This window comes from Myxine glutinosa, chromosome 7 (assembly GCF_964187855.1).
Source record: "Myxine glutinosa chromosome 7, kmMyxGlut1.1, whole genome shotgun sequence".
Classification (NCBI taxonomy): domain Eukaryota; kingdom Metazoa; phylum Chordata; class Myxini; order Myxiniformes; family Myxinidae; genus Myxine; species Myxine glutinosa.
In genome coordinates, this window is record NC_136267.1 from 155,950,774 (window position 1) to 155,974,598 (window position 23,825).

A 23,825-nucleotide genomic window follows, 5' to 3' on the forward strand; every position below is an offset into this window, starting at 1 on the left:
ATGCCTCTTCCTTTCAAAAGCAGTCACTTTTGGCTTGTGCAATGGGCCGACACTCATTGTAATGTGGAGGACATAGTAAGTTCCTTCCACCCAGGAAGAATAAAACTCGACAGGTCTGGTCAGAAAACAGACTCTGGAGAAAGGTGCTCTGTACTATGTACTATGTACTCTACTCAATGGCAATTACTTTTCCGCAAATTCACATTTGGACGCAATTAGCCAGGTTACGGCAGATGATGGATGTCCGATTGAACAACTTACTTCGTTCCCCTCAAGCATTGCCACAATCATCATAACCTTCCCAAAGCATTCATAAACCAACAACTAACGAACCAACGCTGGCATGAACAGGGTAGCAAGAAGACTCGTATAGGTTGCTTCAAAGTTCTCATTGTTATGGTTTCATCCTCCAAACAGAAGCAAAGCAGTCTAATCTATAATCTTGCATTTGACAAATTTATAGATCTAAGTCCAAGCTGGACAGCCAAGTCACAGCACTGTCTGTTAGGTGGATTGCCCTAAATCCTTCATGAAACTTCCATATGTGACACTCATTCACTGTGACGAATAGTCTGATCTGAGTGACGATCAGATCAGACGGAAGCCTCTCCTCAGTGAAAGGCACATGAAAGCCCACTTGGAGTTTGCAAAAAAGCACCTAAAGGACTCTCAGACTGGATTCTGTGGTCTGATGAAACCAAGATTGAACTGTTTGGCTTCCGTCTGGCCACTCTGCCATAAAGCCCAGATCGGTGGGGTGTTGCAGTGATGGTTGTCCTTCTGGAAGTTTCTCCCATCTCCACACAGGATCTCTGGAGCTCACCCAGATTGACCATCTGGTTCTTGGTCACCACTCTTACCAAGGCCCTTCTCCCCCGATTGCTCAATTTGGCCGGGCGGCCAGCTCTAGGAAGAGTCCTGGTTGTTCAAAACTTCTTCCATTTAAGAATTATGGAGGCCACTGTGCTCTTGGGAACCTTCAATGCAACAGAAATTTTTTTGTAGGCTTCCCCAAATCTGTGCCTCGACACAATCCTGTCTCAGCTCTGCAGGCTGTTCCTTCGACCTCATGGCTTGGTTTTTGCTCTGATATGCATTGTCAGCTGTGAGACCTTATATAGACAGGTGTGTGCCTTTCCAAATCATGTCCAATCAATTGAATTTACCACAGGTGGACTCCAATCAAGGTGTAGAAACATCTCAAAAATGATCAAGAGAAATGGGAGGCACCTGAGCTAAATTTCAAGTGTCATAGCAAAGGGTCTGAATACTTATGTCAATGTGATATTTCAGTTTTTTCTTTTTAATAAATTTGCAAAACTTTCTAAAATCCTGTTTTCTCTTTGTCATTATGGGGTATTGAGTATAGATTGATGAGGGAACATATATGAATTTAAACGATTTCAGCATAAGGCTGCAACATAACAAAATGTGAAAAAAGTGAAGGGGTCTTAATACTTTCTGAATGCACTGTATAACATCATGCTTATCTGCTCTGCCAACACAAGTCAGTATCATTGATGTATTACAGGCCTACCTTCGCTCGTGCAACATGCAAAGAATGATAGCCATTCTTCACAAGAACAGCCACGTGACCGATCCACCCAGACTTCAACTAGTTGTCGGCATCCAAACTTTTCCATGCCATCACGTATCCATGGCTTGGGATCCTGGGTTCGAATCCCAGTCGATTGCTGAATTAACGCCAGGGGGGTTGACTCAGCCTGTCATCCTTCCGAGGTCGGCAAATTGAGTACCAGCTTGCTGGGATGAATGATCCCGGTGTGTACCCCGGTTTAGAATAGGTACACCGTATCCCTGCGCATCGTAAGAGGCGACTAAGGGTTGGCGCCAGGAAGGGCATCCGGCCATAAAAACTGCCTCAAACAGGGAACCATGATTGTCATGGGGCCCGCAAGGCTCACCCCTGCTCTCGCGGGGAAACATGGCCTTAAACGATCATTCATTCATATATTCATTCACGTCTTCCAGGGTGTAAACACTTTTTGTAAACATAATATAAAATTCACCAAGTCGAGATATAAAATGGTTGGAAAGTTTGTCTCGTTTCTGGACATTGTTGTATTCAGCAATTCCTCCAGGTCTGTGTTGCCTATAACTTGTGTTATGTTGCTCCCCAGAGAAAGTGTCCAACGTATCGACATATCCAAGGTTTGATCCCTATTATTTGGCCGTGAAAGCACACAAAGCACATTAACTCAACCTAGCGCGAACGTGGGTGTTCATTTTTTTATTTTTTTTTAACTGTTGTGGAGCTAAGCTCTGCCTCCCTTGGATTGACGTGCTGGAGCACCACTCTGCTGCGCTCTGAGTGGACGGCACCTCTGGTTGCCGAGATGGAAAGTGGGAACTGCAGTCTTAGTATGGCTTAGTATGCAGTCTGCAGTCATAGTATGGCTTTGGGTGGAGGCACCAGTATTGCTCCATTACCTTCAAGTCCTGGGGCAGGGTACTGTTAAGATCTTTAAGGTTGATTGATTGGGTAGTAAGGGCTAGATCTGGGTAGGCAAACTTTCTGGAGGTGGTACATGGAATGTCACTCATATATTTTGAGGAGGTTTGGAACCAAGACAGACCCTTGGGGAAGACAATCATTCAGAGTCCTTATGGAGCTTGCCTTCTCTCCGAGTGAAACCTTATATCTTCGATTGCTGGAAATAGAAGAAATGTCACGTATTGTGGCTTGGCGCTGGAAAGCTCTGGCAACTTTCAGCAGAAGACCATGTCGCCATAATTTATCATGTGCCGATGAAAGGTAAATTAGTGCAACACCTGTCTTGAGCACTGCTCAGTGCCATGAGCCATGACGGACCGTTCCGAGCAATGACGAACTGTTCAGTGCCATGAGCCATGACGGACCGTTCCGAGCAATGACGAACTGTTCAGTGCCATGAGCCGTGACGGACCGTTCCGAGCAATGACGAACTGTTCAGTGCCATGAGCCATGACGGACCATTCCGAGCAATGACGAACTGTTCGGTGCCATGAGTCATGATGGACCATCCTAGCTGTGCCATGTCGAGCTGAGCCATGCCACGTGCCAGACCACGCTTAGCCATGACGTGCCGTTGTGGACCATTCCGAGCCATGCCGAGCCATGCTGTGACATGACGTGTGCCGGATCGTTCCGTGCTGTGACATGATCTGCCATTCTCAGACAGGTGAGCAGTGACATGGCATGTTGTAGAATACAACTCCCAGGCTTGGGATTTACTTTTGGTTCATAAAGAAAAGTATGTTTATTTTAGAAATGTATGATCAAAGTGACAACGGAATTTCAAATGACTGAGTAAAATTAATCACTCATATATATTTTTACAAATAAAAATTACTAATGTCTCACTTCTCACATTATACCTAGTTGTGAAAACAAGCGGAATGGTCATGCAATTAACGCAGATTCAGATGCATGTCATAAAATTTTACGACAGCTCAAATTCACCTTTCCTGAGTGGAAAAAAAAATGGTAAATGGCACGAACAAATTGCACGTGTTCCCTTTCAGTGACAAACGTGAGTCACTTCCGTGTACATGAGGACACTTCCTCCGTGACAGAGAAATAAATACACAGGGCACATATATATTTATATTTATATATATATATATATATATATATGTATATATATATGTAGGGAGCTGTAATGCCCCTCCCCCTTTGTATATCCTTGCTGCTTTACCAATTACCAAGTATAACCAATTATATGTTTTGTTTTGACTTGCTACTGTACTCTTTTATGATACTGAGTTCTTTCTACTGCATTGAGGATGTGTAATATCCTAATAAGGAGTTCTCTGCCTGTGTGCTCTGGCCTGCGTGGGCACAATCTCTAGTTCCCCTTTTCAGGCCTTGGAGGCAACTCTTATCTCTCTTTGCCTTTCTCCTGTCTCTGCCATTATCTTGCAAGTTGACAGTTTTATGAGTGTCCACTCCCCTTTGTACTTTCCCAAGCCAGCTGCTATACAGAAAGTTGTAAACATGTTGCCACATAATGCTGACCATCTCCTTATCAGAGCTAACCCATGACTGGCCTTGGATGAACTTCCTTTAATTAACTGAACAACAGGATGGGACTATGGTGGGAGGCCCAATGAGCCCATTCTGTCTCTGTGTCTTGTGAGCTAACTCCACCCCTGACTTTCTTTATATAAAGCAATGTTAATTGAGTTATTTCAGAGCATCTTGTTGTACTGTTGGTCATTCCTTGTGAGTTTCAATGCAACTTTGCTGTCCTCAAGCTTGAGTACTCGAGTTCCAATAAATATATCCGTTGCTCCTTTCTTCTGAGTCTTCTGAGTCCCAAGTCCTAAGTCCCAATCCGACAACTGGTGGCAGCGGTGGGATCAGTCTGGGCAGTCCGGGACGCGGTCCCAGGCAAGGGAGTGGTGAGAGACCAGCTGGCAATTGATCCGGGTCAGGTGAGCTGTGGTTTTCTTTTGTTTTTTCCTTTTTAGCCCGGGGGTCAGTCCAAATTGTAACCCACTCTCTCTTGCTCGGTCGCCGTACGTTCCGTTCCCTGCTCATACCTGTTCCACGAACCTAAATTTAATTACGGACCGCTTGGGTCCTGGAGCAACTGATTGTTTATGGACTCGTTAGGGTAACGTTACGTAAGGAGAAGTGCCCCACGTTGGGCGCCTGAGGTTAAGGGGTAATAGATCTCTGGGTTGTGAGGGTAAGGATAAGGGCGGCGTCCCGATCCGAGGCCTACCCGGGAGACGTCGGGATTTTAGTTTTAAGTAAGATCAGAACTATTACACGGGCGTAGGACGCCAGGAAAGTGCAGTAAGGGTAGGATAGACGGCTGTGTAGGCGGACGAGCCTCTCAGGAGAGTAGGTAGCGCGGCCGTACCACGCGAGGCGGGCGAACCTCACGGGTACAAGGCTGCGAGCCTCTCAGAGTTAGGTAGTGTAGCTGTGCCGCGAGGCGGGAGATCCTCACGAGTACAAGGCTACGTCGGTAAGCTAAGGTTTCTTAGGATGGGTAACAGTATAGGTAATAAGACCGTAAAGGCAGGTGAACCGCTTAGACATACCCCAGCATTTTTTATGTTTAAGAGGTATGGCTATGCTGCTGTGAGACCAGGGAAGTCATGGGTTGCATTGACGAAGGATTTAGGAGAACCATGGCCCGAAGGAGGGTCTTTTGCGCTGGAAAAATTGGACGTGTTGTATGAGACATTAGAAAAGTTCGAACAGGCCACGAAACACTTTCCGCCTGACTATTGGAAAGTCTTTGGCTGGTGGAAGGAAGAAGCGATGAAGCGACACGCAAAGTCGAAACAGGCCAGCTTGGCTGGTGAGGTAACAAAACTCAAGGGTCTGAGGAAACAGGCGAATAAAGAGCAGGATGAAGCGCTTAAGGAAATAGAGAGGCAGGCCAACGCGCGACTGATGCCGCTCGTTGAAAAACCAGACCCCGCGAGAGGGGAGGTAGCGACCAATCTACCCTCCCCAGCCCCAGACCTAAACCCTGTCCCGGGGTTTCAGGCACCACCTATCCTTTCTGCGCCCCCGCTACCACCTCCCTATAACCCCGCTACCATCGCGCCCCAGATACCCCAGAACCACCCGAGCCAGGGAAGGCCGTTTGCACAACTCGGGGCTAACGGAATAGATGACGGGACCGACATCGCAGGGTTCCCGCCACCGATAGGACCGGATGGGTTATACCCCTCACTGGTAGGTTGTAAGGGGAAAAGGACCTCACAAACTACCCCATCGGAATGTCAGGAAATAGAGGAAAGGAAAACATTGTGCCCTGTACAAGTTATCGGAGTTGACGCCCAAGGACAGGGGGTTCGAGAAAGAGTACCATGGAAAGAATCCTCTTTAACTGTAATGAGGGAAAGGATTCAACATTTGCTTATTGAAGATCCACGGCAGATAGTGCCGACCATGTCGAATTGGTTTTTAGCCGGCGAGTGCGACTATCGAGACATAACTCATATGGGAGTATCCGTGCTCCCACCCAAAGTATGGGAAAGGGCTAGATTAAGAGCACACTGGCCGCACGTCGATCCAAGGGCAGCAGGAGCGGCCCAGATAACAGTACCACAATGGGACGCACTGAAGCTCCGGCTGCTGGGTGCCATCGAGCATGCGCTGTTGCCAGCAGGAGGTCCGGATTGGGGAAAAATTGGGGCCATAAAACAAAAGGCAGGAGAACCAATTGGAGAGTACCAAGAAAGGTTGGAAAAGGCCATGGCGCGCTGGGGAGGACTGGGTCCGATGCAGCTGGGAGGGCTACCCCAACCATTGGTAAATCAATATCTAATCGAGGGGCTTCGGCCGGTGTTAAAGAAACAGGTACAGACCGTCCTCTTCGGCTGGAAGGGAATGACAACCAACGAATTATGCGACAAACTGGAACAATGCCCGGGCTCCTCCCTAGAGGAGAAGAAGGATATTAAGGAGGAAATATTGCAAATGTTTGTCCAGGAGAAACGGGCTCAATTTAACCAAAATAAAAAAGGGGATCAGAGTCAGAACTACATACACGAACAGTGCCAGAAGTGGGGACCTGTTCGAGGTCCAGAGGAACATAGGAGGAGTTGTTATCCTTTTTTCTATAAGGGCCAATTCCCCAACGGAGAGTGGATCCACAGCGAAAATGAAAACTGCGACGGTTGTACTGAGGAAGATTTTGGACTAATTAATATGAACGAGGTAAAACAACAATGGACAATACCACCCCCTCTTCCCCTTCCTCCTCAAAACCCTCAAACTTGGAATGTGCAAGGGCCCCCTCCCCAAAATTGGTATCCACCAAGACCCCTTCTCCAAAACCCCGGACCACCCCCCAATAGTGGGATGCAGAACGGACCAAGGGGGAACTGGGCCCCGCCTCGGGGTCCGCCGCAGTGGCAACCAGTGAACCAGTCACTTTGGGGGCCGCCAGAACGCAGGCAGGGCGGAAGGGGAGCTGTAGAGGGACGACCTATGCCCTCCGCACCACCGGTTCCGCAGGAACCGTGCCATTATTGCAAGCAGATGGGACACTGGATACGTGATTGCCCAAAGGCTCGTAAGGGGTTTCAGCCCCAATACAATAGAGGGGCCTATTGACGGGACGCTGGCGAGTCGCCCAAGGAGTGTCCTCTCTTGACCATGACACCGGCAGAGGAACCAACCATGATGTTGGACGTGGAGGGAAGACAATTAGAATTTCTCGTAGATACGGGCGCGACTCGCAGCACAATTAACAAGGGGCAATTGCCCTCTTTGCGCCCTACGGCCAGGAATGTTCAAATACTGGGTGTTTCGGGTTTACCCCAAGCGCTTCCTATTTCGGAGGAAGTGCGAGTAACATGCGGCCCGCTGGAGGCTAAACATGCTTTCTTGATGACCACTACCGCCCCGACGAATTTGCTGGGACGGGATTTATTGTGCCGTTTGGGCTGTCAAATCTCATGTACCGAGGAGGGAGTTTTCGTAGACGTCGCGGAGTCTAAACGCGACTTGTTGATGACGGCACTGGCTCGTCCCGGCCCCACCGCGTATTGGTGGCGCTTGGATCCAGGGGCTTTGTCTGCTTGGACATATATCATAGATAATGTGTGTTTGGACAGTTCAGTGCTGCGAGATTGGATGCAACAGCACCAAATTTCGATAAAGGACTTAAAGGATAATCCACCCCATTGCACTGCGTACTATGATGCAACGGGTGAGGACGAGAACTACCGGGAAAGGGTTAAGGAAAAGCTGGGCGAATGGATGCCTCTACACTTGTCACGGGTATGGATCGGGCGTGAGGGAATAGGAATTGAGGTAGTCCTAACCCCGAGTCAGCATGCGCTGACCCAATACCCCGAAGGAGCGGTCGCCCATGTTACCCTCACTACTGCCAAAGGGTGGCCGCCGGAAAGTGTAGGTTGGATGGTAGGGAGGTTACGAGAAGTTCCCTTACATGGTTATCGGTGTAAGAGGGGCCGCTGGACTTTGAAACAGCTCGAAAACGGTGAAGGGTTCTCAATTGACATTAAGGCAGAACGGAGGGACGGAAAGTTCGAAGAGGCAGAGTTGCCCCCCAAAGGCACCTATGCCATGAGGGCAGTGCTGACGGACCCGGGTGAGTCGGATTACCTCCTAGCGGAGGTGCCAGACAATTTATGGCCCAAAAGCGACGGTGAGGTTGGACGGATGCGAGACGCCAAACCTCTAGTGATAGCAGTGCAGCCGGGGATGCGCTTGCCAAACGTAAAACAGTATAAGCTACGACCTGAGGCCGACGTAGGCATAGCACCAGTGATTCAATCCCTAGTGGAACAGAAGATTATCGTAGAAACTAACAGCCCATGTAATACACCAATTTTGCCAGTTAAAAAGCCGTCAAAGGACAAATGGAGATTTGTACAGGATTTAAGGGAGGTGAACAAGGTGATACAGGGCATACACCCACTAGTTCCAAACGGAGAAACCCTCATGATGTCAATTCCGCCGGACGCAACATACTTCACGGTCATCGACCTTTGTTCTGCGTTTTTCTCTGTGCCCATCGCGCCTGAGTCACAATACTTGTTCGCTTTCACCCATAGGGGGCGCCAGTATACTTGGACAGTACTACCTCAGGGGTTTTCAGATAGCCCCACTCTGTTTTCCCGGGCGCTGCACCGCGACCTGGCGGATGTGGAATTGAAGGGAGGGTCAGTGTTGCTGCAATACGTTGACGATTTGTTGATTTGCTCCCCTTCAAAGGAGGCGTGCGAAATGGATTCTTTGGCCCTATTAAAGGCCTTGGCGGCCAAAGGCCACAAAGTAGGCAGACCAAAACTTCAGTTTGTGCGGCAGGTTGTAACTTACTTGGGACACGCCATTTCGCACGGAAAACGAGAATTGGATGCTGGACGAGTGACCGCTATCACGGAGCTGCCTCGCCCTCGCTCGCAACGGCAAATGCTGCGCTTCCTAGGTATGACGGGATACTGCCGCACTTGGATACTTGATTTTGCGCTGCTGGCTAAACCACTGTACGAGGCGACCAAATCAAATGCCCCGGACCTATTGATATGGACGGATGAATTGAGGCGATGTTTTGACGGGCTGAAACAGGCGCTGGTTACGGCACCGTCATTAGGACTCCCGGATTATGCGAAACCATTTACCCTTTACACTCACGCCGTGGGAGGTTTCGCCCAGTCAGTTTTGACACAGACCCATGGGGATAAGGAGCGGCCGGTGGCCTACTTTAGTAAAAAGTTAGACCCGGTCGAACAAGGGTTTCCGGTGTGCTTGCAAGCCGTGGCAGCGGCCAGGTACGCAGTAGAAAGAACAGCGGACATTGTTATGGGACACCCAGTAACGCTACGGGTACCACATTGCGTCACTTCGCTGCTGTTACAGCGAAGCACACAGCATTTGTCTAACACTAGATTAATGCAATACGAATCCGCACTGATCACTGCAGCCAACATCACGATCGAACGTTGCACGACGCTCAACCCAGCCTCACTGATGCCCACTCCTGAGGAGGGCGAACCTCATGTGTGCACCGACGTTGTGCAGCTAGTCTCCACGGTGCGATCGGATTTAAAGGACAATCCCTTAGAATATCCCGACTGTACATATTATGTCGATGGATCAGCTAGGCGCGCATGGGACGGGTCCCTGTTGTCCGGGTACGCCGTGTGCTCGGATAGCGAAACGGTAGAGAGCGGGCGTCTTCCACCTACATTTTCCGCACAGCAGGCGGAGCTGTGCGCCTTGACCAGAGCGTGCAGCTTGGCGGAAGGCCTTGCCGTCAACATTTACACAGATTCGGCCTACGCTCACGGCGTAGTCCACGATAAAGGAGCCATCTGGAAGATGAGAGGTTTTCTCACATCTGCCGGTTCAGTGATAAAGAATGGCGCGTTGGTAGAAGGGCTCCTCCGAAGCATTTTACTTCCCCGCGCTATCGCGGTAATTAAGTGTCGTGGCCACCAAAGGGCGGACACTGACGTTGCCCGGGGCAACGCAAGGGCGGACGAGGCGGCAGGAAAGGCCGCCAACCAACAGATAGAACGCAACATGCCGATGGTGACACGAGCACAGAAGACAGCCGCACAGATTGCTGACATACCGACTGCGGGACCACCCGCCACACCAACTAAGGACGATATCATAAATTTGCAAAATGCTGCACCGACGGCCGAACACGAGGTCTGGCTCAAACGAGGAGCGATACGCCCTGGGCCAGGGGAAATGTGGACCCTTGATGAAAAACCTATAGCACCCCAGGCTTTACTGCCCTGGCTGGCACGCATGGCTCATCAGAATGGTCATGTGTGCCAGAGGGGGGTGATGGGACAGATAGACTACACTTGGGCAGCGCCAGGACTGTCACGGATTGTATCCGAAGTGTGCCGATCGTGTGTGGTCTGCCAGCAACACAATAGAGGGGCGCCACCGAGACATGCACATGATGGGGGACGACCCCCGCCTAGTGGGCCGTTCGCAACTATTGAGTTCGATTTTACAGAATTGGAACCAAGCATGTCGTTTCGCTATGTGTTGGTAATCGTAGATACGTTCACCAAATGGGTCGAAGCATACCCATGCGTCAAATCCGATGCTCCGACAGTAGTGAAGCGCCTCGTGCGGGATTTTATGTGCAGATTTGGCATTCCCCAGATAATTTCGTCAGATCAAGGAGGCCATTTCACGGCGCAGGTGGTTAAGGGCATCCTGAAGGCGTTGGGCGTTAAACAATCCTTCCATTGCGTCTACCACCCACAGTCCTCAGGACTTGTGGAACGAACGAACAAGACTTTAAAGAATAAACTAGCGAAACTTTGCGCAGACACAGGCTTGAGGTGGCCAGAGGCTCTTCCGCTTGCATTGATGAGCATTCGTTCCACCCCGGGTCGCGCTACGGGCCTTTCCCCCCACGAAATATTAATGGGACGACCTATGAGCTTGCCCGTTTCAGCACCAACAGACATGTCCACCCTTGCTTTGCCAGTAATGGATGACATGCTTTTGAGATTTTGCATAGGCTTGTCGAATGTGGCACGCAGCATCCATGCTCGAGTACGAGAGGCGCTGCCTGAACCAATAGGCCACGCCATCCACAACTTTCAGGCCGGCGACTGGGTGCTCGTGAAGCACTTCACCCGCAAGGCTGCTTTGGAGCCACGGTGGAAGGGACCATTCCAGGTGCTACTGGTCACACCGACGGCAGTCTTCTGCGAGGGTAAACCTTCGTGGATCCACGCCACCCATTGTAAGTTGTCCATCCCCGCACCACAAGCCACACAAGACACCGCACCTCACATTGCTGCAGACACCACACCTCACACCGCTGAAGACAATGCACCGTCTAGGGCACCACAGTCTCCTAAGGGCGGCGATGACGGTCATGATGATGGGAATTCTGGGCAGCTGCCTAACAAACCCCGCCAAGGATAGGCTTCTGCAGTTTAACCCACTGAGAGAGGATCTCCCCAAATACCCAGGGCACGACAACTACACGTTATTTAAACTTTACTCCGTCAAATACATAACGGCTCCCCGGGGACAGGGGATAGTAGTACATTGCTGTGAGTTGGAGACACATTTCAAGTGGTTATCTGTAAGATGGATGGAAGCCATGGTGGTACATAATGGGACACCACAGGCACGCATGACAACCCCACGCATAGTCTTAACTAAAGTTAGACAGGTGGAAAATGGAAGGTTTACTGGGACCGTGAATAGTCACGCCGCCGCAGGATATCAATGGGGCACGGGCATCGACAATACTACTCTCCTACTGTCGCATGCCCTCGTCGGCCTACACACCACGATAATACTTGAATGTGGAATATGGCCCCCGCGCACACTGATTAGAAGGAACAAAAAGAGGGGAGAGACCCAACACCAATTCCGGCCTAGTTGTGCCGCCTACGTTATTAAACCCCCTCCTGCCCAGGAAGTAAGAAGGAAGCCAGAGGAGAACACATACTGGAAGGTCGCACGGCATATGGCCACAGTACAGAATAGGACACAGTGTTGGATGTGTATGCACCTTCCCCGCACCAGCACAGCAGGCATACCAATGGTAGTGTTACCCCTATCACTCAATGATTTGTGCTCGAAGCCATTAGATACCAAATGCATTAGTACAACTCTGACAAGCCAAGGTTCTGATGAAACCGCGTGTAAACGAGTTTTCCAGTACTCCCCTCCCATTCTGTCCCGACACTTTGAGGAACGTCCGGCGCCGGTTTGGGTCAAGCCGGCATGGGGGGCCCTCTGCTTAGAAGGAAAGGGCCAAGTAATGGTAGGCAAATCCGTGTGTAGAGATACCCTTCCCGCGGACCCGAGAAAAGGGAAACACACGCTGCTAGTGAACGTTACAAGCTCGCCCTTGCATAACCTCACACACCTCCAGTTGGCATGGAAAGGGGAAAACGGGACAAACACTATCCCAGGCCTTCTCACTTGCATGACCACCCATTTGGTGGCTCCGCACGGGACCATGTTTGTATGCGGGAATAAAGCTTACCCGTATTTACCTGATAATTGGGGAGGAATTTGCTATTTAGGATCAGTTTTCCCAGAGATGGAAATGCGACAGCACTTGCATAATACCACCGCACTCATAAGGACACAACGAAGCACCTATTGGCACGACGACGACACCACTACTTTACACGGCGCTGATTGGGAGAAAGCCGTTAGCTTCTTCTTCCCATGGGCTGGGACGGTCATGAACAGTTACCGCATTGACAAAATTGCGTTAATCTTAGAAAGGGTGGCCAACGACACCGCTACAGCACACGACGAAATGTTGGACACGGTTGTCCACCTGCGTACAATGGTTATGCAAAATAGGGTTGCGTTAGATATGCTACTGGCAGAACGAGGAGGGGTATGTGGGATAATTAAGGGTAAATGTTGTACTTTTATTCCTGACCCTTCACAAGGGGTCAGTGCTGCTATTATAAGGTTAAGAGAAAGTGCTCACATATTGACAAAGGATCGCATGGATCGGGAAGCCTCCCACCAGTGGCTTACCGACTGGTTTAAAGGATGGACAGGGACGATAGTAAAGTGGATATTGACCGCCTTGGCAATAGTCCTTGGACTAGTGGTTTGTTGTGTACTAATCAAGGCTTTAGTCCTTGCGTGTGCGAGAAAGTTTACCACAGGATGGACACTGAAGACGACACCGGAAAAGGCCATGGTGATGATCGACCAGCGGATCGCGGGTCCGGATGACACACCAGCTGTCAACTCAACTGCCAATCGCGGATCCTGGGACGACGACCTGAACGAGTCCCTGGGCCGCGACAATGAGATCTCCGCTTCCGAAGATTGTTCTTCCATTGTTGATATTACCGATAATGATGTCGAGTACACTTATGCGGACCTCGAAGCATTTCAGGCTACCAGAAGGCCGTTTAACCTGGGCCCCGACACGTCGGAAGAAGAAATCGACGATTTCCTGAAGGATTCCTCTCGTTTCTTCACGATATGCCATGCCGTGGCTATGACTATGGGCCGTCCACTCCGCAGGCCTACGCCACCTGAGAATAATGTTACTGATGATGTTACCAATGATGATGTGGGCCACTTGCGAGGGTCCCCGGCTGATGTTTATGTTTCAATGCAGGCTCTGCCTCTCCATGTTTCACGAGCTCACCTTTATGTCTCACAAGCCCACAGTGAGTCAAACGCCACTGACCCAGTTCGGGATTTGGACCCAGCTGTGAACCCAAGCCCGGATGGAGAGGAACTCGATCGTGAAAATACTCTGAGTTCCGAGTCTGATTGTTTTGGAGATTCGCCCTTGAATAACAGCGAAGCAAGCAGCATCGCCTCGGACGATCTCGACTTTGACCCAAAGGAAGTTTCTCTCCCACCTTTGGATCGTTATGCTTTATTTCATGGCCATAGGTTTGAGCCACCTGATACTGACGATGTTGTGTCTTCCCCAGATCACCAGCACGTAAGAGACCTCATGAACATGAATATCGATTGAGCGCTGAAGATCTACAAGGATTTCACTTGGGGAAGCCTGGGCGAGCTCCAGTTGGGGAGGAGTCCGGCTGCACCTCTGTGGACCAAGGGTGGGTCGGAGATCTTCCTGGGTGTGGACCCCGGTGGAACCAGAGGTCTTCGTTGTGGATTTGGCGCGCTATTCGATCTTCATGTCTCTACGGTCTCACCTCATACACCCATCTACACCCGACTTACATACATCATACATCCACTTACACCCACTTGCACCCACACACCCGCGGATCAGCCTGCTGGGTTCGTTGTGCGGTACTGGGTACGGGACATGCTCACTGGGCTGCATTCGTGTGGTACGTTACGTTTAGTTACACTCTCTCTCTCTCCCACCTCTTTTGGTGGATTTTGTGTGCCATTTGATCACTCTGCTTTTACGGCCTTACATTGCATACTCACATACAGACGCGAATCATCCTACTGAGTTTGTGTGGTGCTTTGGTACGGGACATTCTTACGGGGCTGCCTTCGCGTGATATGTTGAATGATTTTTCTGTTTTTGTTTGAAATAAAGGCCTTTGATTGGCTCGTAGATAACTTTGTATCTTAGATCCAAAAGGGCGGTATGTAGGGAGCTGTAATGCCCCTCCCCCTTTGTATATCCTTGCTGCTTTACCAATTACCAAGTATAACCAATTATATGTTTTGTTTTGACTTGCTACTGTACTCTTTTATGATACTGAGTTCTTTCTACTGCATTGAGGATGTGTAATATCCTAATAAGGAGTTCTCTGCCTGTGTGCTCTGGCCTGCGTGGGCACAATCTCTAGTTCCCCTTTTCAGGCCTTGGAGGCAACTCTTATCTCTCTTTGCCTTTCTCCTGACTCTGCCATTATCTTGCAAGTTGACAGTTTTATGAGTGTCCACTCCCCTTTGTACTTTCCCAAGCCAGCTGCTATACAGAAAGTTGTAAACATGTTGCCACATAATGCTGACCATCTCCTTATCAGAGCTAACCCATGACTGGCCTTGGATGAACTTCCTTTAATTAACTGAACAACAGGATGGGACTATGGTGGGAGGCCCAATGAGCCCATTCTGTCTCTGTGTCTTGTGAGCTAACTCCACCCCTGACTTTCTTTATATAAAGCAATGTTAATTGAGTTATTTCAGAGCATCTTGTTGTACTGTTGGTCATTCCTTGTGAGTTTCAATGCAACTTTGCTGTCCTCAAGCTTGAGTACTCGAGTTCCAATAAATATATCCGTTGCTCCTTTCTTCTGAGTCTTCTGAGTCCCAAGTCCTAAGTCCCAATCCGACATATATATATATATATATATATATATATATATATATATAAATATATATATACAGTATATATATATATATATATATACATATATATATATATATATATATATATATATATATATATATATATATATATATATATATATATATATATATATATATATATATATATATATATATATATACACATACATATATATATACAGTCACGTGAAAAAGTAAGTACACCCCATGTAAAGTTTTGACTTTTTCAACATATTTCAACATGCAGCTATTTGATCTTCATTTCAACAATATTGATAGATATAGGTGATATCATATAACAAATATCATGAAACATTTACATTTTGTAGTCCATTGTATGATTTAAATAAACATAAATGCAAATTTCGCATGTGGAATAAGTACGTGCGCCCCATTAAATGTTTTTAAAAATCTTTTTAACATATGTGGACATATCAATATTTGATCTTCATTTAAACAGTATCTATAGATAAAGGTGATATCTATAGATAATATATCTATAGATAAAGGATCCCTGGTGTTGGGCTAGCGGCTAGGGTGCCGGCTTAGGATAACCTAGGATCCTGGGTTCGAATCCCGGTCATTCGCTGAATTAACGCCAGGGGGGTTGACTCAGCCTGTCATCCTTCCGAGGTCGGCAAATTGAGTACCAGTTCACTGGTAATTCCCTGCTTGTCGTTAAAGGCGGCAAAAAGGGTTGGCGTCAGGAAGGGCATCCGGCCGTAAAACATTGCTTCAAAAAGGGGACTGAAAAACAACAACAACCACAGTTCCCGAAAAAGAGCCAACCCCCGCTTGTGGGGAAAAATGGCCTCTAAAGGTGGTTTTATAGATAAAGGTGATCTAATTGAACAAAAAACAATGAGAAATTGACTTTGCAATAATTTATTCAACAAAAAATTAACAGAGATGCCATTTCCTTCTGTGGAAAAAGTAAGTACACCCTTGGCTCTAATAGGTGGTATTGCCCCCTTTGGCAGAAACAACCTAGAGTAGGCGTTTCTTATAACTGTCTACCAGTCTCTGACATCGACTGGGAGAAATTTTTGCCCACTCCTCCATGCAGAAGTCTTTCAGCTGTCCGATGTTTGAGGGGTTTCTTGCATGCACAGCTCGTTTCAAATCCCCCCCACAACATCTCGATGGGATTTAGATCCGGGCTTTGACATGGCCATTCCAGAACCCTCCATTTCTTTATTTTCTGCCATTCCTTGGTGGATTTACTGGTATGTTTAGGGTCATTGTCATGTTGCAAGGTCCACCTTTGGTTGAGCTTCAACTTTCCGACAGATGGCCTCACATTATCCTCAAGCACCCTCTGGTACAATGAAGAATTCATAGTGGATTATATGATGGTGAGCTGCCCAGGCCCTGATGCAGCAAAGCTGCCCCAAACATAATATTTCCACCACCATGCTTTACAGTTGGTATCAGGTTCGTGTGGTCAAATTCTGTCTTTGGTTTTCGCCAAACATGTCTTCTGGTACTGTGGCCAAATAGCTCTACCTTTGACCCATCTGTCCAGAGCACATTGTTCCAGAAGTGCTGGTCTTTGCCTCGGTGTTCATTGGCAAACTTTAGTCTTGCCCTGATGTTCTTTCTGGACAGCAAAGGTTTCATCCTGGCACACCTCCCATGTAGATCAAATTTGCGCAGCCTCTTTCTAATGGTAGACTCGTGCACTTTGACATCAACAGTGGCAAGAGCTACCTGTCGGTCCCGTGATGACATTCTGGGGTTATTAGAGACTTCTTTCAGCATGTTGCGGTCTGCTCTTGGGCTGAACTTGCTGAGGCGGCCTGGCCTGAACAAGTTGGCAGTTGTTTGGAATCTTCTCCACTTGTAGATGATGACAGTCGGATAATTGATTTCAAATTGTTTGGAGATCTTTTTAAATCCCTTCCCAGACTCGTAGGCATCTATAACCTTCTTTCTGAAGGCCTCAGAGAGCTCTTTTGATCTCGGTATGGTGACGCCGCACACTTCAACAACAAAGAGCAAACCAAACGAAATGTCTGAGGTTTAAATAAGACAGGTTCCTCCAAGATCCTCTCTAACAATGTTCTAATCATTTGCACCTGAGCTAGTGCACCTGATTCTAATTTTAGGTATTTGAAGTAGTGATAAATATAGGGGTGTACTTACTTTTTCCACATACGAAATTTGCATTTATGTTTATTTAAATTATACAATAGACTACAAAATGTAAATGTTTCATGATATTTGTTATATTATATCACCTTTATCTCTCAATATTATTGAAATGAAGATCAAATAGCTGTATGTTGAAATATGTTGAAAAAGTCAAAACTTTACATGGGGTGTACTTACTTTTTCACGTGACTGTATATACACACACATACATACATACACACATATGTATATTTGTGACACTGCGACTCCAAGCTGTGAATGGTGAGAGCACCAGAACCAAGACCTTTCTGACCAGACCATACAATCCAAACCATACAGACCTTTCTGTGTGGTACCAGGAGCGATAGGCTCTGCCTGCCACATGGAACATTATCTCCTGCCTCACCAAGCACAAACTGGAGTCATCATTGGATGCAGTTATGAGCAATGATGATAAATAAAGCCATTCTCCAACCTGAGACGAACGCTCTGACATCACCGCCAAGATGCACGCTTTGTCTGCGGCTCCAGGAAGAGCTCTCTCGCAGCACTAATTACAAGAATGTTAAATGTAATTTATTGTTAGATGCTGTCATTATTTAACCAGCACAGATTATTTATCCAATGTAAAAGAAATGCACTTTTTCAGAACCTCTTCATGGCAACATTGTTTCAAAAATAATTTATATCCTGTATTTTAAAATGGCAGAACTTTTGACTCTTCCGCCATATGTTTCATTCCTCTCTTCGTTTCCCTCACCTTACTCAGATCTTATCCAAAACCTCCTTCCCTTTTCTCCCCAATGCCTTTGCCTTCTCTCATTTTCTCAATATACTACTTTTCCTCCACTTGCTCAATATATGGATGGCCGCAATGAATGAATTTCACCATTTTGATGACAAATCGTTTAACCCACCGAACGGTTGTGTTTCAGACATATAATGCAATGTTGGAGCGATTTTGTGCACTGGAGGAAAAGGTTGTGGAAGAATCTTTACGGTGATTGTGCGGGCCTTGAGGCATATTGTCCACAAAAAATGGACGAACATTTTCTCTGATAAAAGATAATGATTTGTTGCAGTTAAGCTTGTTTTATTCCATAAACGGACCATTTTAATAAAGGGACCAAAGCCTAATGTTGTATCTGCCTAAGAATTGATGACATGAAATTATTGCTCGGTGGAAAAGAAAACATTAAATGAGGAGCTAAAAGTTAATTTGATATTAGCACAGACAGATGGGGTTCTGTCTCAAGTTACCAAATTTGATTGATCTATATAACTGGATGTTATGAAACTCCAACTAGCTGCTTGCAATCTCTGTGTTTATGGAAAAAACATATAACACTCAATCGGGCAGTCTTAATGTGCTGTTTCAACTTATGGCAATCACATTGCGAATGCACCATATTACAAAACAAAACGTTGGTGTGTGTATATGTATGTAACATGATTTGATGAAATAAACGAATCAAAACAATGGAATATAGCGGGTGTTTTTGATATTACGTAAGGAAACGTAAGGATATTACGTTGGAGATCTCGCGAGATCTTTGTCGGCGAGGTCACGTCTTTTCGAAGCTGTCCACGCTCTCACGTTTTCGAAGTTAAGTAATTATTGATCACAATTGTGTTTTTTCGAAACTGTATTTATCTTTCGGTGGGTGTGCCTGTGGTGTGTCCCGAGGAGGATTCTCGGTGTTAATCTTTCATACCTGTATAGAAAATCGTCGGTTAATTCGTGTCGCGTCTTTTGAGGCCTTGTACTGTGTCCTACCTTGAGGCTGTTTTTCTCTCAGCGGTCCATCGATTGTGCTCCAATTACTTTCGTTCTCTCAGTTTTTTCCCAGTCCTTTCACCCCATACTTACTTGTTTAAAATCTCAACTCAAAAAATAAAAATAAAAACATTTCCTCCTCTGTTCTTATTCGTTGTTCTTATTTGTTTATTCGTTGTTCTTATTCGTTCGTTCGTTCTTCGACCACGTGTTTCATCCCTATTTCCCCAGATAGTTTTCACTGTTAAATTTTAAAATGTTTAAACTTTCCCCTGAAGTACTGTATTCTGTCATATATTATAACACCTTTTTCTTCTTCTTCTTTAAAATTTTGCTTTCGACTTGCTCACCAAATCTATTCATTCCAAAAAAAAATTCCATCTCTCACAGTGCCTCTTTCATACATTCCCTTAACTCACCTGCACTCCACCTCCCTCCCCCTCCAGCGTCCTTAAACATATTTTTGACTCGAAGGTCACAACAAACTCATTTTGCAATAAATGTGCGTTTCCCATTAATCATACACTTTCTAAAATCCAATCTCACCCCTCCCCTCCAAATCTTCCCCATCACCCCTCCCCTCCAAAACTTCCCCATTAACCCCTCCCCTCAAAATCTCCCCCATTGCCCCTCCCCTCCAAATCTTCCCCATCACCCATCCCTTTCAAATCTTCACCCTTGCCCCTCCCCTCCAAATCCTCCCGATCACCCATCCCTTTCAAATCTCCCCCCTTGCCCCTTCCCTCCTAAACTCCCCCAATACCCCTCCCCTCCAAGACTCCCCCTCGCCCCTCCCCTCTTAGAATCCCCCCTCACCCCTCCCTTCCAAATCTCCCCCATCTCCCATCACTTTCAAATCTCCCCCCTTGCCCCTTCCCTCTTAAACTCCCCCCTAACCCCTTCCCTCATAAACTCCCCCCTTGCCCCTCCCCTTCAAATCTCCCCACCCTCATTTCTTCACCATTTCCCCCCTCACACCCCTCCTCCTCAAAGCGTCCTCCCCGCTTCTTCCCCCTTCCAACTCTCACCTCCATCTCCCCCAACCTTCTGCCTCGCTCTTCCCCCCTCCTCAAATAACACCTCACTGTGCCTCACCCAATCACCATCAAACCTTTTGTCCGCCCCATCCTTCCCTTTCTCCGAGCTATTCTGAAATCTCTGACACACCTTCAACAGCTCTCCCTACCTCTTCCTCCTCTTCCACATCTTACCCTACTCCTCCTCCCCCCCCCCCCTGTTCTGTATCCGATGCCCCCCCTTCCCCTTCATTAACGGTATGGACCTCAAACATCTGGGGCCTTTGCTCAAACTTGACTGATCTCTCCATACAGGTTGCTTCTGACAAACCAGACGTGATCTGCTTAACAGAAACTTTCCTCCTTCATGATGTCCCTGATTCCTTCGTATCACTCCCGGGTTACTCCCTCCTCCGGTATGATAGACCTGAGCTTCATCCTGGAGGTGGGGTTGCTATCTTTATCAAAAACTCTCTTCCTCACTCGCCCTGCACTGCCCTCTCTCCACCTCACCCCCAGGAATACCTCTGGCTAAGGCTTCCCCTTCGCTCCCAACTTTTGTTCATATGTGTGTTGTACCGTCCACCAAACAGTAATGACTCCATCGACATCTCGCTGTCTGATAATATGGACCAACTTCTATCTACTCATCCCAACTCTCTCTTCCTCATATGTGGTGATTTCAATTGTCACCATGCCAGTTGACTGGGTGTGGGTACCTCTCTCACCAGCCATGGCTCCTCAGCAAAGGACTTCTGCGACTCACTGGGACTGACACAATCTGTCAATTTCCCGACCCGGATCTCAGTCCACGGAGCATCTTCTCTTCTGCACTTGGTTGTGACTAACTTCCCTGAAAATGTCTGCTGCTCTTCTTCTGCTCCAATCGGCTCATCTGATCATGTGCTTGTTAAAGTGGACATCTCTCTGACCATTCTCAGAGAGCCTCCTCAGCGTCGACGAGTCTGGCATTTCACTCAGGCCAACTGGCATGGTCTTCAAGCAGCCATTAATCATCTGGACTGGTCTCCCATCTCTACCGCCTCTGACATCAACTCATCCTGGGAATTCATCCAAAGTAAATTGCTCTCTCTCTCATGCACAGATTTATCCCATCACGTCTTCTGTTGTCATACCCTTCCTCCCATCTATGGTACACGGAATCTTGTGGTGAGGCTGTTGCCCAGAAACAACTTGCCTTTGTCTCCTGGAAAGCAAATCCAACGGAAGGAAATCTCATTTCCTTTCACAAAGCCCGAAACAAGTGTGTGTCCACCCTCAGGAGAGCCAGGAAACAATATCTCTCCATTCTCAAGACCGAACTATCTTTTCTGTCTCCCTCTTCCAAAACCTGGTGGCATCTGGTCAAATCTTTTTCTGGTGTTTGTTCCCCCTCCATCCCCTCTGTTACCTCAAATGACTACACAGCTGACTCTGCACGTGAAAAAGCTGAATGCCTCAACTCTGTGTTTGCCTCTAAATCTTGTGTCCCAAACCCATCCCTCTCTGTACCCAACGTACCCAGTCAAACCCAGCTGCTCCTGGACTCTGTGTCCTTTCCTCCTGACAAGGTGGAAAAGTTTCTGTCAATCCTCGACTCTGATTCTGCAAGTGGACCTGACGGCATCAGCCCACGGGTCCTAAAATCCTGTTCTTCTGCTCTTTCACTCCCTCTCTCTGTTCTCTTCACCCTCTCTTTTGCTCAAGGTCATCTGCCATCTGCTTGGAAATCAGCCAACATCACCGCTTTACACAAAAAGGTGCCAAAACAGATCCTAGCAACTACAGACCAATCAGCCTTCTCCCAATTATCAGCAAAGTCATGGAATCCATCATTGCTTCGGATATGAAATCTTTCCTCTTCTCCAATGGCTGGGTCTCTGATCATCAATTTGGTTTCAGACCAGGTCACTCTACTCTGGACATGCTGCTTCTGTGTCTCAACAATGGATGGAGGTCCTCAATGCCAAACAGGAAATTAGAGCTGTCTCCCTTGACATATCACGTGCCTTTGATACGGTCTGGCACCCCGCTCTGCTCACCAAACTCTCCTGCTTTGGTATCCATGGAAATCTCCATGCATGGCTGGCGGACTTCCTCTCTAGTCGTAGTCAACGTGTGTCCCTGAATGGGTTTCTCTCATCTCCTCTTCCTGTTCAGGCTGGAGTTCCCCAAGGCAGTGTTCTTGGCCCTGTGCTTTTTCTGGTCTTCATCAATGATCTCTCTGACTCTTTAAAATCCTCTCTATCTCTGCTGATGACTCCACTCTCTGCCGCTCCATTCCTCATCCCTCAGATCGGCAGTCTGCAGCGTCCTCACTCTCTGCAGACCTGGACAAAAACACAGACTGGGCAAACAAGTGGAACATGTCTTTCAATCCTGACATCTCACACCCTTACGATGTCTCTCCGAAAAGACCGACTGGACAACCCTCCCATCCACTTTCTGAATAATCCTCCCCAAGAAGTTCTGTCACTCAAACGCACCTGAGCTCCTCACCACATTCAAGGCTTTCATCCGCAGCTCAATGGAATACGGCTCTCCCCTCTGGGCTGGTGCTCCTGCCTCACACCGAGCTCGTCTTCACGCTGTTGAAACCAAAGCGTTCAGAATCAATGGAATCTCCCGCGATGAAGCTATCTCCGAGGGCCTTTCACTTACTCACCGCAGGCAGGTTGGTGGTCTTTCCGTCTTCTACCGACTCCTCTTCGGCCTTGCTCCCCCAGCTCTCTCTGGGCTCTGTCCCCCAAATATTCCTGCAGGTCGCATTAAGATCTGCCTGCAACCCTCTTATGGTTAAACTGCCAAAATCAAGACTCTCTGCTCACCTTCACTCCTTCATTCCTCTTTTTACCACCTCTGGAACAAACTCCCTCACTCTCTTCAATCCCACTCCTCCCTCCAGGTCTTTAAAACAGCTGTTCACCACCATCTCTTATCTTCCCCAATCCAAAACCTTGATCTTTTCTACCCCCGCTAATTTCACCCCAAATCCACTTTTTTGAAATACCGACTTCTTTCCTGGAAGTCCTTGGTGTCCTTGTGTTTTATACTTCTCCCACCCTCCCCCCCCCCCCCTTCCCACGCCTCCTCCCCCCAAGCCCTCTCCCTCCCACACATCTCCTGATGTCCCTACTCTCAAATGTTGTGTTTGTGTGCTTCCCCTTCTCTCCCCATCTTGTCTACCGCTCCCCTTTTTATATACTTTATTTGTCTGTTTGATTTGTTTGTGTGATAAATGTTAGCTCTTTCACGAGCCTCGATTCTGCATACACAAAAAAAAAAAAAAAAAAAAAACGCAAGATATTGTCATTGTTTTATTTTTGTTCAAAAATGAATCGTGGCATACTCAAGAGAATTATTGTACTCGGCACAATCTGAATAATAAAATCAAAATGATAAAGGGACAAATAATACATATGAATTTAGAGTGTATTACCAGGAATCTCATCAAGATGGAGATGAGACAGGAGGAGGATTGAAACAAACAAGAATGCAGTGGACATAAAGTGTATATAAATAAATAAATTAATCGATCAACGTTGTGTGTTGGTCGTAGAGAGGGCAGAGGGTATATAAATAAGCAATGATTCCCGAAAGCTTACTCAATCCTGCACGATTCTCTCCT

General features: G+C 47.4%; 1 long non-coding RNA gene across 1 annotated transcript; it reads left to right on the forward strand.

Annotated features, from left to right (window-relative positions):
* The first annotated feature begins 3,039 nt into the window (after positions 1–3,039).
* On the forward strand, positions 3,040–18,889 carry LOC144892846 (uncharacterized). Its single transcript, XR_013623991.1, has 2 exons — positions 3,040–3,182; positions 18,340–18,889. It is a non-coding gene; the product is annotated as an uncharacterized LOC144892846 (long non-coding RNA).
* Positions 18,890–23,825: the final 4,936 nt, after the last annotated feature.